This window comes from Heptranchias perlo, unplaced genomic scaffold, assembly GCF_035084215.1.
Source record: "Heptranchias perlo isolate sHepPer1 unplaced genomic scaffold, sHepPer1.hap1 HAP1_SCAFFOLD_50, whole genome shotgun sequence".
Taxonomy (NCBI): domain Eukaryota; kingdom Metazoa; phylum Chordata; class Chondrichthyes; order Hexanchiformes; family Hexanchidae; genus Heptranchias; species Heptranchias perlo.
The window spans coordinates 6,127,114-6,142,818 of NW_027139516.1; the positions used below are offsets into that span (position 1 = coordinate 6,127,114).

General features: G+C 43.5%; 4 non-coding genes across 4 annotated transcripts; 3 read left to right on the top strand and 1 right to left on the bottom strand.

Annotated features, from left to right (window-relative positions):
* The first annotated feature begins 1,893 nt into the window (after positions 1–1,893).
* Positions 1,894–1,965, top strand: trnaw-cca (transfer RNA tryptophan (anticodon CCA)). The gene has a single exon. It is a non-coding gene; the product is annotated as a tRNA-Trp (tRNA).
* A 4,995-nt stretch (positions 1,966–6,960) lies between these two features.
* trnal-cag (transfer RNA leucine (anticodon CAG)) lies at positions 6,961–7,043 on the bottom strand. The gene has a single exon. It is a non-coding gene; the product is annotated as a tRNA-Leu (tRNA).
* Positions 7,044–7,272: 229 nt separating this feature from the next.
* trnai-uau (transfer RNA isoleucine (anticodon UAU)) lies at positions 7,273–7,345 on the top strand. The gene has a single exon. It is a non-coding gene; the product is annotated as a tRNA-Ile (tRNA).
* A 5,491-nt stretch (positions 7,346–12,836) lies between these two features.
* Positions 12,837–12,908, top strand: trnae-cuc (transfer RNA glutamic acid (anticodon CUC)). Its single transcript has one exon. It is a non-coding gene; the product is annotated as a tRNA-Glu (tRNA).
* Positions 12,909–15,705: the final 2,797 nt, after the last annotated feature.

A 15,705-nucleotide genomic window follows, 5' to 3' on the forward strand; every position in this document is an offset into this window, starting at 1 on the left:
GAAGCAGCCAATATCGCCCCTTTCGACAGGCCGATTTTGTGGGCACTTTATCAAACGCCTTTTGAAAGGCCATATACACAACATCAACCATATTGCCCTCATCAAACCTCTCTGTTAACTCAGCACAAAACTCAATCACGATTTGCCTTTAACAAATCCACAGTGGCTTTCTATTATCAATCCACACTTGTCCAAATGACTATTAATTTTGTCCCAGATTATCATTTCTAAATGCTTCCCACCTCCATGGTGAAACTGACTGGCCCGTAGTTGCTGGGTTTATCCTTACACCCTTTTTTGAACAAGGGTGGAACATCTGCAATTCTCCAGTTCTCTGGCACCAAACCCTGTATCTAAGGAGGATTGAAAGATTATGGCCAGCACCTCTGCAATTTACACACTTACTTCCCTCAGCAACCTCGGATGCATCCCATTCGGACCGGGTGACTTCTCTACTTTAAGTACAGCCAGCCTTTCTGCTATCTCCTCTTTATCAATTTTCACCCCATCCAGTATCTCAACTACTTCCCCTTTTACTGTGATTTAAGTAGCATTTCCTTCCCCAGTAAAGATAGATGCAAAATACTCATTTAGTACCTCAGCCATGCCCTATGCCTTCATGCGTAGATCTCCTTTTTGGTCCCGAATCGGTCTTACCCCTCCTCTTACCACCCGTTTGCTATTTATATGCCTTTAGAAGACTTTTAATGACTTGATGAGGGGATCGAGTGTAATGTATCCAAGTTTGCTGATGATACAAAGGTGGATGGAGAACTAAGATGTGAGGACACAAAGATTCTGCAAAGGGATATAGACAGTTTAAATGAGTGGGCAAGAAGGTGGCAGATGCAGTATAATGTGGGAAAATGTGAGGTTATTCACGTTGGTAGGAAGAACAGAAAAACAGATTATTTTTGAAATGGTGAGAAACTATTAAATGTTGATGTCCAGAGAAACTTGGGTGTCCTGGACACCTGAACTCCAGGTTGTGCTAACCTAGTATCAGCATCCAAAACCTGATGACAGAGAAAGGCTAAATAAGCACTAAGACATGAAACAATCCTTAGTGGTTTCTGAGAGTCAGCAAAGTGGGATGGTTTACGACCATGAGTTAAGATCAGTGGTGCTTACGGACAGAACAATGCAGCCGAATCGTATAAAGATAGGGCATGCTCCCTTCTCAAATGTTAGAGCTCTCAATAGGGGACAGTCAGAAGCCCATTGCCACAGGCAGTCCGCAAAGGTCAGGTCTGATATACCTGGATTCGCAGATAGGTCAGGTTGTGTTGATTGCTTGTCATTAATGTAATCTGTAGACAGTTGTATTATAATAATAATACTGTTGAATTTAATGTTGAAGACAGCTGTAGTGCAACTCTGTTGTAAGTCAATCTATTAAACTTGCTATTTTGTAACGCTCTGGCTAAAATCAAGTGGAAGTTATTGTTGATGGATTAACAACCCATAATTGCCACATTAACGGGAGAAATCCGCGAACAAACATTCACTTCATATATAAACATCACACCCATAGTTTATATTTTCACACGTTCTTTTTTGCAGTTCTAACCAAAGTCCAAACATCGAAAGTCCACGTGTTTTTCAGAAGTTTCCCGTCCTGTTATGTATCTTGAGCAGTTTCCCACATCCTTCTCCTGTGATGTGATAATTCTGGGTGCAGGATGAATGTAATTGGATTTGCTGCAGTCCGCTGACAGCAGGCGATGGAAGCGAGCGCCATGCTGCCGCTGACAGTTGAAGGCGACATCTGATGCTGCCTGACATCCGGTGGGAGTGGGCGGGGATTTGAAAGCCAACCCATTCCACCAATCTCAGAGCTATAAAGCGGTGCTTGACAAACATTGATTGAAACAAACACCCATTGAGCAGCCAGGCCTCGTGGCGCAAGGGTAGCGCGTCTGACTCCAGATCAGAAGGTTGCGTGTTCAAATCACGTCGGGGTCACAGTTTTTTCCCTTAGAGCTTGTTTGGACAATTCCGCAATTAATGTTTTCTTTGTGTCTTCACAATTCACAGAACCCTGCTCTAAAATCTGCCTCTGGTTCCCCAGTGTCAGGGAGGGAAGCACCTGTTGCCCTCATTTATTTAATGTAACAAACAGAAGACAAACACACGTCTTCGTTCAAAAACCACCCTGCAGGTGGACACATAGTGAGATAAACACAGGGCAGAGATGCAGACAGTATCCGGAAACATCTGGAAATAGACAAAACAAATAGATTGAGCGCTTTGTTAACAGAAAATTGTCTGAACCTCCACGGTCAATGAAAGGGCTTTTGTTGGTCGATTTCCCATTGCACCTTATAATTCAGGAGAACTTGGTAGATGATTGGTTGGGTTCCCTTGTCCCCCACCAGCGGAAATGGTTTGTCGTTCCCACTCTACGAACTCCTTTCAAAAGCCACTCTGTCCAAAGCCCACACATCCTTCCAGATTAAAAGGGAATAAAGTCGAAGTGAGCGTCACTGTGGATCAGTTTTCTCTCACTCAACGTTATCTGTTCAATGAAGTAAAAGATGCTGCTGACAAAGAAAAAGGGAACAGCCACTATCTCCCCTTTTGGCAGGATCAAAAAATCAAACCGGATGTTGATGGAAACCAAGTTCCAACATAATGTTTCTGCTTAGGATTGAACTAGGGACTTTTCGCGTGTAAAGTAAACGTGATGATCGCTATAATAAAGAAACTAATCGAATGACAATCAACACAATCGGCAAATGAATGGTGTCCTCTCTCTGCTCGTACTTGGACCGTGTTGTTTCAAGGACAGCAAGAGACACAGACAGTGGCTGCCCCCCCCACCTTTTCTTTAAAAACTCTTCATTTTACATCAATAAACAGATACGTTTGAGCAAGAGAATGTGGAAAATTATACAGACCACATTAATGTAGAAATACGTGAATAGTTACTTGACCATAAAAGAGAAAAGCATGATGGGTATTTGACCAATGTTAACTCCTTGACTCCCATACATAGGGTAGTTACAATTTCACACACACACACATTAATGTGGTCTTTATAGTTTTCCACAAGAGAACTGATCCACAGTGACTCTCATTGCAAGAGCATCAGATCTCAGGGTCGTGGGTTTGAGCCCCACGTTGGGCGAGTACCGTTTTAAACTTTTATGCTGCTTCCACCGGTGAGCCCCAGCTGTGACACTTCCCCCCGCCCCCCACTACTCCGTATCACCCCGCACCATGGGGCCGCGCCCGGGCTGAATTTCTCCATTTAGCTTTCCGCCCCTGTCGTAGCATGAAATGGTCCTTATCAAAGTCACAAATTATACCCTATGGGACTACCACCATGATAAACTATCCCTCCTCATCCTTCTCAAATACAATATCTCACCGTGCTGTTGTGCTGTTAGACTAGTTTCCTCTCTCTGCTCTGATTTGCAATGTGTTGCTTTTCCGTCTGACAACACTTAGTATCGCATTATGTTAGTCCACAAGTCGAGATCATTCGGCCCATCGTGCCTGTGCCGGGTCAAGCACACGTATTCGTTCAAAATTCGTTCAGAGATAGATTGAGTGCTTTTTTTATCAGAAAATTGCCTGAACCCCCACAGCCTGCAGCTTTCCTCCTCGCTAGCAACCACACGGTCGATTTTTGTGTCACCCGCAAATTTCTTAATCTCGCCCCCAACGTTAAAGTGCAAATCGTTAATGTATACCACAAAAACCAAAGGACCAAGTACCGAGCCCTGCGGCACCTCACTGGAAACAGCCTTCCAGCCGCAAAAAAACACCCGTCGACCATTATCCTCTGCTTCCTGGCACTGAGCCAATTTTGGATCCAACAAGCCACATTCCCTTGGATCCGATGGGCTTTTACTTTTTTGACCAATCTGCCATGTGGGAACTTTCCAAAGCCTTGCAAAAATCCATGTAGACTACATCAATTACGCTACGCTCATCGATCCTCCTTGTCACCTCCTCGAAAAATTCAATCAGGTCAGTCAGACACGACCTCCCCTGAACGCTCAGAATACATTTTTTTATTCGTTCATGGGGTGTGGGTGTCGCTGGCGAGGCCGGCATTTATTGCCCATCCCTAATTGCCCTTGAGAAGGTGGTGGTGAGCCGCCTCCTTGAACCGCTGCAGTCAGTTTGGCGAAGGTTCTCCCACAGTGCGACATAGTAACAGACAAAGCACCGGTAGGCGCGCCGGTTGCAGGAGAGCTGGTTGTCGGTGATATCGATGCTGTGAGCGAGACCAGACCGTTTCCATGTTTCCACAAACAATGTCCCATCCTTCATTTCTGGAAAAGTAACACTGATAGTGGTCAATTGCATTTCTGTGACTGCAATATGTAACTTTGGCAAGGTGACACGCTGCTTTAGTGTATCTTGCAATAAAAAGCACAGGACCGTCTCTGTGGCGCAACCGGTTAGAGTGTTCGGCTATTAACCGAAAAGTTGGTACTTCGACCCCACCCAGGGACGAAAATAAGACCTTTTTCATCCCACTTTCGGATTCATTGCCTCATTCTAATAGACCTGAAGCCGGTGCAAGGTTTTAATTCCTGATCTGCAGTAACTGGGAGTTCTTTAAATGGCTCTGATTTCTTAATCTCTTTTCCCATTAAAAAAGAGTAAATATTTAACGATTCGAACTGCTGAATAATGTGAACAAAGTCCATATCTCCCAGCCCTGTTCATGCAGCCCGCTGGGAGCAGGCGATGAATGCCAGCGTGACATTGGGGGTGAAGGTTGCTTCCAATACTTTCTCACATCCGGTGGGACCTGGCGGAGATTTGATAAGCCCTATTAATTCAACCAATACATGAAACGGTGTTTGAGAATCATCCATAAAGATAATAACATCCAGGGTCCTGTCTTCAGAGTGCCTGGCGCAAAGGTCTAACTCCAGATCAAAAGGCTGCGTGTTCACATCACATCGGGGTCAGTGTTTCTTTCACCGCTCACATGAGACTGGATAATTCCCGAATGAAGGTTTTAATTGCTTTTTAACAAAAGAACAGAAGTTTGGTCCAAACCCTGACTCAGTGCCTACCCAGTGTCAGGGAGGGGAGCGCCTGAGACCCTCATTTATTTCATGCAACAAACTGATACGAACACTGGTATTGATTCAAAATCGACCTGCAGATGGACACACACAGAAAAAAGACAACCACAGAAACAGACAGCAAATACTTGCACATATATATATATATAAATATATAGCGCCTTTAACGTGGTCAGACAATTTCAGCTCGGTGAACTTGCTTCAGCTTTCTGAAATGTACTTGTCCATCCTTCAGACGTCACAGGAAATATATTTTTTGTCTTTCGAAAAAAGACGCGAAAAGCAGAGACATGTTTTGTTTTCAACACGGCTGGTGAAATGGCCGGACTATCATAAATTCGGAGTCGCCTTTGAAACATTTAAAGGAGACTATCTAAAAATCACTGAGTGCAAATTTAAAATCACGGTTACTATTTACTTAGTTCTGAAAGAAATAACAATAAAAACGTCAGTCAGCGCCCGCGGTGAGACGGTGTCGAACTTGTTTGCTGTGAAGTTCACCGCTGGGCTAAAGTTGACCCCGTTTAAAAAACGCGAACCCACTCAATGAACAGGATGAGCTCATAACCAACAGGTCCGTCAACGTCAAACACCTCCTTTCTTGTTCAATAGAGGGAGCAGAGGCGTGTCCATCATCAGACGCCAGCAACTTTAAGAAATGGAACAGATAAAGGTACCGATACAAGTTCCAAATCTTTTCAATGGAACGTTATTTCACTTTACTTAAAGTGCCGTGAGGCTGAAAACGGCTCCCAGATGATTTGCGTTCACTCGTGACTTGTTTTCCAGTGTTGGTCCTTCAGGTTTGCAATTCAATTTGTATTGGATATTTAAGATATTTCAGGATGATTGCACAACATACCATGTGTAAAGCAACCATCTTGATAACTTCAATCATCACACACTCTACATCGACGCTGCAGAGGCCCCAGCACCCCTTTCAATATTGTTTTTCTTAACTCACAGTTTTCAAAAGGAAATTGGATAAACGCTCGGATGGAAACATTTTCTGGTCTATGGGGAAACAGCAGGCGAGTGGGACTAACTGGACAGCTCTTTCAGAGAGCTGGCACAGGCACGATGGGCCAAATGGTATCCGAATGGTGCTGTCTTATTCTATGATTCTATTAACAGATCAATTTTCGCCTTTCACTGAGCCTCCCTGAATGGAGGACAGTAATCGTGTCCCTGTGAAATGAGCTCCTGAACAGCAATACGGAAATTAGCGTGGCTGAGCGGTTTGAAACTCTGGCCAGGCAGCTAACAGGAAATTTCCTCTCTAAGTTTGATTAGTTTATCAATTATCTCCCCCCTTCGATCTTCAATGTCTTTACATACTTTTTGATCTCTTCTTCGACTGTCATTCCCGCAATACTCGTCTCTCTGGTAAATACTGAAATAAAGTGATTATTTAATATTTCTGTATCCCTGAGTGGCCCTATTCCTATCCTAAATTTGCTTTGGCTGTTGATGTGTCGAGAATACTTTGCTTTTTTGATATTCCTTGTTGCCTTTCTAATAGTTGTTTAGACTTCTTACCCCGTCTTTTCACATTCCCCTCTCTCCTTTATTGTCCAGTGTGTGCCTTTTTCTTTAGTTTCAATTTTACCCTTATTTCTTTATTCATCCCTGGTGTGTCATTTCTGGCCAGTTTGTTCTTGCTTTTTCGTGGGATATATTTCTCCTGGACTCTATCGATCACCGTTTTAAATGTTTCCCACTGCTGTTCTATTTCTTTGTCCAGGTCATTCATATGTCAAACATTTCACCATTCAAAGCTTCTCAAGTCACATATGCATGACAAAGCCAGTTGCTTTTGTGGGAGGAGCAAATCAACTGGGCAGAAAAATCAGCTGCAGCCCAATCCACAAAGAAAATACTTCCACGTTTTCGTAAAAATAAGGAATGCCAGAAGTGGGATTCGAACCCACGCCTCCAGAAGAGACTGCGACCTGAACGCAGCGCCTTCGACCGCTCGGCCATCCTGACGACGGACAGCAGCTTTCATTCTGCATCATTTCTGCACTGTTGGTCAGTGAAAGCAGCATAAAAGTTAAAAATGGCACTCGCCCAACGTGGTGCTCAAACCCACTACCCTGAGAGTTTTTAAAGAAAAGGGGGAACAGTCACTGTCTGTATCTCTTGCTGCACTTGAAACAACACATTCCAAGTACGAGCAGAGAGAGGACACCATTCAGTTGCTCATTGTGTTGAACCAGTTTCTGTAGTGGAGCGGTTGTCACGTTTGCTTTATACGCAAAAAGTCCCTGGTTCGATCCCGGGTGGAAACATTATTTTGGAAATTGTTCTCCATGAACATCCAGATCGAATTTCTTCTCGTGCCAAAAAGGGAGACAATGGCCGCTCCCTTCTTCTTTCGAAGCTGCATTTTTCACTTCATTAAACAGATAAATTTGAGTGAGAGAAAACTGATTCTCAATGACGCTCATTTCAAGTTTTATTCCCTTCAAATCTGGAAGGCTTTGAACAGAGTGGCTTTTGAAAGGAGTTCGTTGGGTGGGATCGACCAACTTTTTCCGCAGGTGGGAGACGAGGGAACCGAATCAATCACATACCAAGTTCTCCTGAATTATAAGTTGCAACGGGAAACCGACCAACAAAAGCCCTTTCATTGACCGTGGAGGTTCAGACAATTTTCTGATAACAAAGCGCTCAATCTATTTCTCTTGTCTGTTTCCCGATGTTTCCGGATACTGTCTGCATCTCTGTCCTGTGTTTATCTCACTATGTGTCCACCTGCAGGGTGGTTTTTGAACTAAAACGTGTGTTTGTCTTCCGTTTGATGCATAAAATAAATGAGGTCATCAGGTGCTTCCCTCTCTGACACTGGGGAACCAGAGGCAGACTTCAGAGCAGGGTTCTGTTCATTGTGAAGACGCAAAGAAAATATGAATTGCAGAATTATACAAACCAGCTCCAAGGGAAAAAACTGTGACCTCACCGTGATTTGAACACGCAACCTTCTAACCTGGAGTCAGACAGGCGACCGTTGCGCAACGAGGCCTGAGTGCTGCAATAGGTGTTTGTTTCTATCAACATTTGTCAAGCACCGCTTTATAGCTAACAGATTGGGTTAGCTTTCAAATGCCCGCTCACTCCCACCGGATGTCAGGCAGCATCAGAAGTGTCCTTCACCTGTCAGCGGCAGCATGGCGCTCCCTTCCATCGCCTGCTGTCAGCGGACTGCAGCAAATCCAATTACATTCATCCTGCACCCAGAATTATCACATGTTTGTTCACGGATTTGTCCCGTTACTGTGGTAACTATGGGTTGTTAATCCATCAACAATAACTTCCACTTGATTTTAGCCCGAGTGGTTACAAAATAGCAAGTTTAAGAGATTGACTTACAACAGAGTTGCACCACAGCTGTCTTCAACATTACATTCAACAGTATTATTATTGTAATACAACTGTCTACAGATTACATTAATGACAAGCAATCAACACAACCTGACCTGTCTGCGAATCCAGATATATCAGACCTGACCTTTGGGGACAGCCTGTGGCAATGGACTTCTGACTGTCCCCTATTGAGAGTTCTAACATTTGAGAAGGGAGCATGCCCTATCTTTATACGATTCGGCTGCATTGTTCTGTACGTAAGCACCACTGATCTTAACTCATGGTCGTAAACCATCCCACTTTGCTGACTCTCAGAAACCACCAAAGATTATTTAATGTCTTAGTGTTTATTTAGCCTTTCTCTGTCATCAGGTTTTAGATGCTGATACTAGGTTAGCACAACCTGGAGTTCAGGTGTCCAGGACACCCAAGTTTCTCTGGACATCAACATTTAATAGTTTCTCACCATTTCAAAAATGTTCTGTTTTTCTGTTCTTCCTACCAAAGTGAATAACCTCACATTTCCCCACATTATACTACATCTGCCACCGTCTTGCCCACACACTGAACCTGTCTATATCCCTTTGCAGACTCTTTGTGTCCGCCTCACAGCTTACTTTCCCAACTAGCTTTGAATCATCAGCAAACTTGGATATATCACACTCGATCCCTTCATCAAGTCATTAAAAGTCTTCCATAGGCTTATAAATAGTAAACGGGTCGTAAGCAGAGGGATAAGCCCGATGAGGGACCAAAAGGGAGATCTTCGCGTGAAGGCATCTGGCATGGCTGAGGTACTAAATGAGTATTTTGCACCTGTCTTTACAGAGGAAGAAAGTGCTGCCTAAATCACTGTAAAAGGGGAGGTAGTTGGGATTCTGGATGGGGTGAAAATTGATCAAGATGAGATACTAGAAAGGCTGGCTGTACTTAAAGTCACCTGGTCCGAATGGGATGCATCCTCGGTTGCTGAGGGAAGTAAGGGTTTAAATTGCAGAGGTCCTGGCCATAATCTTTCAATCCTCCTTTGACACAAGTTTTGGTGCCAGAGAACTGGAGAATTGCAGATGTTCCACCCTTGTTCAAAAAAGAGTGTAAGGATAAACGCAGCAACTACTGGTCAGTCAGTTTAACCACGTTGGTGGGAAGCTTTTAGAAATGATAATCTGGGACAAAATTAATAGTCATTTGGACAAGTGTGGATTGATAATAGAAAGCCACTGTGGATTTGTTAAAGGGAAATCATGATTGAGTTTTGTGATGAGTTAACAGAGAGGGCTGATGAGGACAATGTGGTTGATGTTGTGTATATGGCCTTTCAAAAGGCGTTTGATAAAGTGCCACAAAATAGGCTTGTCAAAAGGGGCGATAGTGGCTGCTTCTTTATTCTTTAAAAGCGCTTTCTTTTATTTCACTCAACAGATAACTCTGAGTGAGCGAAAACTGATCCACAGTGACGCTTATTTCAAGTTTATACCCTTTTAATCTGAAAGGATATATTGTCCTTGGAAGGAGTGCAGCACAGATTCACCAGATTGTTACCAGGGTTAAGGAGTTAAATTATGAGAAGATGTTATATAAACTCGGCTTAACGTCACACAAGTCACACTGCAAAAAGTTTTCATTTTTGATACATACATTAATATCCTGCACTTGGATATACAGGGTATAATTTCAAAGTTTGCAGATGACACGAAACTCGGGAATGTAGCAAACAATGTGGTGGATAGTATCAGATTTCAGGAGGACATCGACTGCCTGGTGAAATGGACTTTATTAATAGAGGCATGGATACAAAAGAAACAAAGTTATGCTGAACGTTTATCAAACTTTGGTTGGGCTGCAGCTGGAGTATTGTGTTCACTTCTGGGCACCGCACTTTAGGAAAAATGTCAAGGCCTTGGAGAGGGTGCAGAGGAGATTTACTAGAATGGTAACAGGGATGAGGGACTTCAGTTATGTGGCGAGAATGGAGAAGCTGGGATGATCCCCTTAGAGCAGAGATGGTTAAGGGGAGATTTGATAGAGGTATTCAAAATTATGAAAAGTTTTGAGAGAGCAAACAAGGAGAAACTGTTTCAAGTCTCTGAGATGATTCTTTTAATTACCATTAATAAACCCACAACTTTCTGTTTCGCACTGAACGAAATGCTAACAAGTTTGACGAGTGACTGTCGAAACGAGGCTCACTTTTCTGACTTTCATCCCTTCTCATTTTACGCACTTTATTTTAGGAGTCTGCTTAAAAGTGTTCAGTGGTGATGAGACCAGGAATCTGGTGCAGCCGTTGTTGAATGTGAAAGGATTGCAGCCCAATTCACACGAGAGAAAGCTCGCGCCTGGAAGTTTGTGAGGAGCAAGTTCCAGCAAATTGTTTCTGACCCGGGATTAAACCGGGAGTTTTTCGTGTGTGACGCCATTACACCACGAAAAATTTATTTAGTCTAGCCCAGGTCAGATGGAAGTGTAAAGGGAGAAAGTGAACTGCTGACTCCCACTTCTGGGGGATATCACAAAGAGCTTCATAGAGGGGTAATCAAAAACATAGAATCATAGAAACACAGGCGGCCATTCGGCCCATCGTGCCTGTGCCAGTTCTTTGAACTAAATGGTGCAATTTTAAAGGGGCTGCAGGAATAGAGAGACCTGGGGGTATACGTACATAAATCTTTGAAGGTGGCAGGACAACTTGAATAGATTATAAAAAAAAGTATTCGGAATCGTTGACTTTATTCATGGAAGCCTAGAGTACAAAAGCAAGGAACTTATGCTAAACCTTTATAAATCACTTGTTAGGCCCAGCTGGTCACCACACAATTCTGCCCACCACACTTTAGGAAGGATGTCAAGGCCTTGGAGAGGGTGCAGAGGTGATTTACTGGAATGGTGCCAGGGATGAGGGAATTCAGTGAGGTGGAGAGACGGGAGAATCTGGTGTTGTTCTCCTTCGAGCAAAGTAGGCTAATGGGAGATTTAACAGAGGTGTTCAAAATCATGAAAGGTTTTGAAAGAATAAAAAAGGAGAAACTATTTCCAGTGCCAGAAAGGAGGTGAACAGAGGACACAGATTTAAGGTAATTGGCAACAGGGGTGAGATGAGGAGAATTGTTTAACGCAGCGAGTTGCCATGATCTGGAATGCACTGCCTGAAAGGGTGGTGGAAACAGATTCAATAATAATATTCAAAGGGGAACAGGATAAATACTTGAAGGGGAAAATTTTGCAGGGCTATGGAGAAAGGGAAGGGGAGTGGGTCTAATTGGATAGCTCTTTCAAAGAGTTGGCACAGGCACGATGTGCCGAATGGCCTCCTTCTGTGATGTTTCCATGCTGAGATTCGATGTTATGGAGGATTTTCTGATGCAGTGGATATTCGGGGCAGAGGACCAAGTGGGGATTGAGCTCGACGGCAAGTGTATACAGTTCGTTCAAAGGACTGAAGCCGATGGTTTCATTCTTCCCATCGTTTAGCAGCAGGAAATTACTCGGCCATGCAGGCGACTTTTGTCTTCATTCATGGGATGTGGGTGTCAATGGCAAGGTCAGCATTTATTGCACATCCCTAATTGATCTTGAGAAGGTGCTGGTGAGCCACCTTCGTGAACTGTACCTTTCATTGACCGTGTCATTGACATTTTGTGGATAGAGAGAAACTATTTCCGCTGTTTGGGGATTCTTGGACGAGGGGGCACAGTCCAAAAATTAGAGCCAGATCTTTCAGGAGTGAGATTAGAAAACACTTGTACACACAAAGGATGGAAGAAGTTTGGGACTCTCTTCCCCGAACTGCAATTGATATTTGCTTAATTTCTAATTTTAAATCTGAGATCGATAGCTTTTTGCCAACCGAAGGTATGAAGGGATATGGGCTGTTCTATAGTTCTCTCTATAGTTGTTGCCTTGTGTTTAAAGCATATTTTCGTTTAAAGCTCGGTTTAGAGTTGAGCCGCTTGGCGTCAAAACTTGCAGTGGATCGAGACCGGATTGCTTATTGCAGGAAAAGCAAATCAACTGGGCCGAAAAATCAACCGCAGCTCAAGCAACAAATAAAATAGGAGTCAAATAACTGATGTGAGAAGTGAGATTCGAGCCCACGCCTCCGAAAGAGACTGCGACCTGAACGCAGCGCATTAGACCGCTCTGCCATCCTGACTGATAAATTATTTCTTCACTCGCCACCCTTTGCACATTGAGACCCCCCAGAGAAAGTTTCACTCACTCCAGTCCTTGGTAAGATAAATGCTGCTGGAAAGGCTCGGTGAGCGGGATGCCACCTCCCCGGGTTTTCCTGAGCCTATTGTACTTTATTCCTATTTAATCACGGGAATATCCGCAATCGGGAGCTAAAAAGAATTAAAAGCTGAATCACAGAGAAAGCGAAATCCATATTACACCTGATAAACCAACTAACAGAGCTCCCTGGTGGTCTAGTGGTTAGGATTCGGCGCTCTCACCGCCGCGGCCCGGGTTCGATTCCCGGTCAGGGAAGTAACTTTTGAACACTTGTCGGATGAACTAACTCAAAGTCTGTGGGAAGAAAAAAAACAACCATTGTTTTCATCACCATTAATTAACCGATAACGTTATTTTCCAGAATGAAAGGCTACTGAGGGAAGTTGGAAAACTTTAATAATTTCTTTTGTGCGATGAACTTTTTATCCCTTCTCATTTTACACACTGTATTTTTAAGGGCTCGGTTTATAATGTTCAGTGCTCGTGAGACCACGAATTTGTGTTAAATTTAACAGGACCGGCTATTTCACAGAGAAAAAATAAATTTGCCCCAACATAATGCAGCTGTCCGAGATTGAACCGTGGACTTCTCACGTGTAAAGCGAACCTGACAACCGCTACACTACAGAAACTTCGGTTTTGGTTATCAGCCAGAAGTTCGAATGACTGCATTGATTCTCTTTCACAACTATTCAATTGATCGAAGTTGCACAAGTCACAAAAGAATAATTTAAAAGGCTAACGGAATGTTCGGCTTTATCTCAGGGGGCGGGAATATAAAGAAGTGGAAGTTATGTTCCAGTTATGTTCATTTCAAAGTTATTAAACTCCCAAATGTGACCTGCCTTGTTTGGACAGGGTTGACCCTGACGTCACAGCCTCAACAAACCATATTCTCAACATTTCCATTGGGAGCAGGAGGAGGCCATTCAGCCCCTTGAACCTGTTCCGCCCTTCAATTAGATCATAGATGATCTGTTCCTCAACTTCATTTCCCCGCCTTTCTCCCGATCTCTCGATACCCTTACCCAACAAAATCGATCGATCTCAGTCTTGAAAGCTTCAATTGACCCCCAGCATCCACAGCCTTTTGGGGGACAGAGTTCCAGACTTCTACTGCCCTTTGTGTAAAAAAGTGCTTCCTGATTTCGAACCTGAATGGCATGGTTCTAATTTTAAGGTTATGTCCCCCTCGTTCTTGATTCCCCAGAGGAAATTGATTCTCTCTCTATTCTATCGAATCATTTAAACATGTTAAACACCTCGCTCAGACCGACCCTAAATCTTCTTTACTCGAGGGAATACGAGCCCAGTCTGTGCAGCCTGTCCTCATAATTTAAGCTTTTTAGCCCCGGTAACATTCTGGTGAATCTGCTCTGCACCCCCTCCAAGGCCAATCTATCCTTCCTGAGGTGCAGTGTCCAAAACTGAACGCAGTTACTCCAGACGCAGTCGAACCAGAGCTTTATATAACGGGAACATAACTTCCACTTCTTTATATTCCCGCCCCCTGAGATAAAGGCGAACATTCCGTTAGCCTTTTAAATTATTTTTGGATCCGTCGGTTAGCTTTTACTGATTTATGTAAATGAACCGTTAATTCTCTCTGCTTCTTACCATTTGGAAAATACCCTGACCATAGGTCCAAAGTGGATTACCCCACATTGAACTCCATCTGCCATAGTTTTGCCCACTCACTTAATCTATCAATGTCCCTTTGCAACTTTCCACTCGCATCCACACTACTTACTGTACCACCTAACTTAGTGTCATCAGCAAACTTGAATATACGACTCTCTATTCCTTCATCAAAGTCATTGATAAATATGGTGACAAGCTGAGACCCCAGTTACAGAGGCCTGGGGGACACCACGAGTCCCATCCTGCCAATTGGAGTATGTACCCATTATCCCTACTCTCTGTCTCCTATCTCCTAACCAATTCCCTACCCATGTCAATACATTGCCTCAAGTTCCATGCGCTTTCATTTTTGCCAACAGTCTCTTGTGTGGAACCTTATCAAATGCTTGTCGGAATTCTATATTAATAATATCATAGGAACATAGGAGCATCGGAACATAGCCTTTGTATGTAGAAGTGTTTTCTAATCTCACTCCTTAAAGGTCTGGCTCTATTTTTTAGACTGTGCCCCCAAGTCCTAGAATCCCCGACCAGCGGAAAAAGTTTCTCTCTGCCCATCGTGCGTGCGCCAGCTCTCTGAAAGAGCTGTGCAGTTAGTCCCACTCGCCTGATGTTTCCCCATAGCCCTGAAAAAGTTTCCATTCAAGCGTTTATCCAATTCCCTTTTGAAAACTGTGAGTTAAGCAAAACAATATTGAAAGGGGTGCTGGGGCCTCTGCAGCGCCGATGTGGAGTGTGTGATGATTGAAGTTATCAAGATGGTTGCTTCACACATGGTATGTTGTGCAATCATCCTGAAATATCTTCAATATCCAATACAAATTGAATTGCAAACCTGATGGACAAACACTGAAAAACAAATCACGAGTGAACGCAAATCATCTGGGACCCGTTTTTAGCCTCACGGCACTTTAAATAAAGTGAAATAACTTTGCATTGAAAAGATTTGGAACTTGCATCTGTGCCTTTATCTGTTCCATTTCTTAAAGTTGCTGGCATCTGATGATGTACACGCCTCTGCTCCCTCCATTGAACAAGAAAGGATGTGTTTGACGTTGACGGGACATGTTGGTTCTGAGCTCATCCTTTGCATTGAGTGGGTTCGCGTTTTTTAAGCGGCGTCAGCTTTAGCCCAGCGGTGAACTTCGCAGCAAACAAGTTCGAAACCGTCTCACCGCGGGCGCTGACTGCTATGTTTATTGTTATTTCTTACAGACCTAAATAAATAGTAACCGTGATTTTTAATTTGCACTATGTGATTTTTAGCTGGTCGCCTTTAAATGTTTCAAAGGCGACTCCGAATTTATGATAGTCCGGCCATTTCACCAGCCGTGTTGAAAACAAAAAATGTCTCTGCTTTTCGCGTCTTTTTTCGAAAGGCAAAACATATATTTCCCGTTACCTCTGAAGG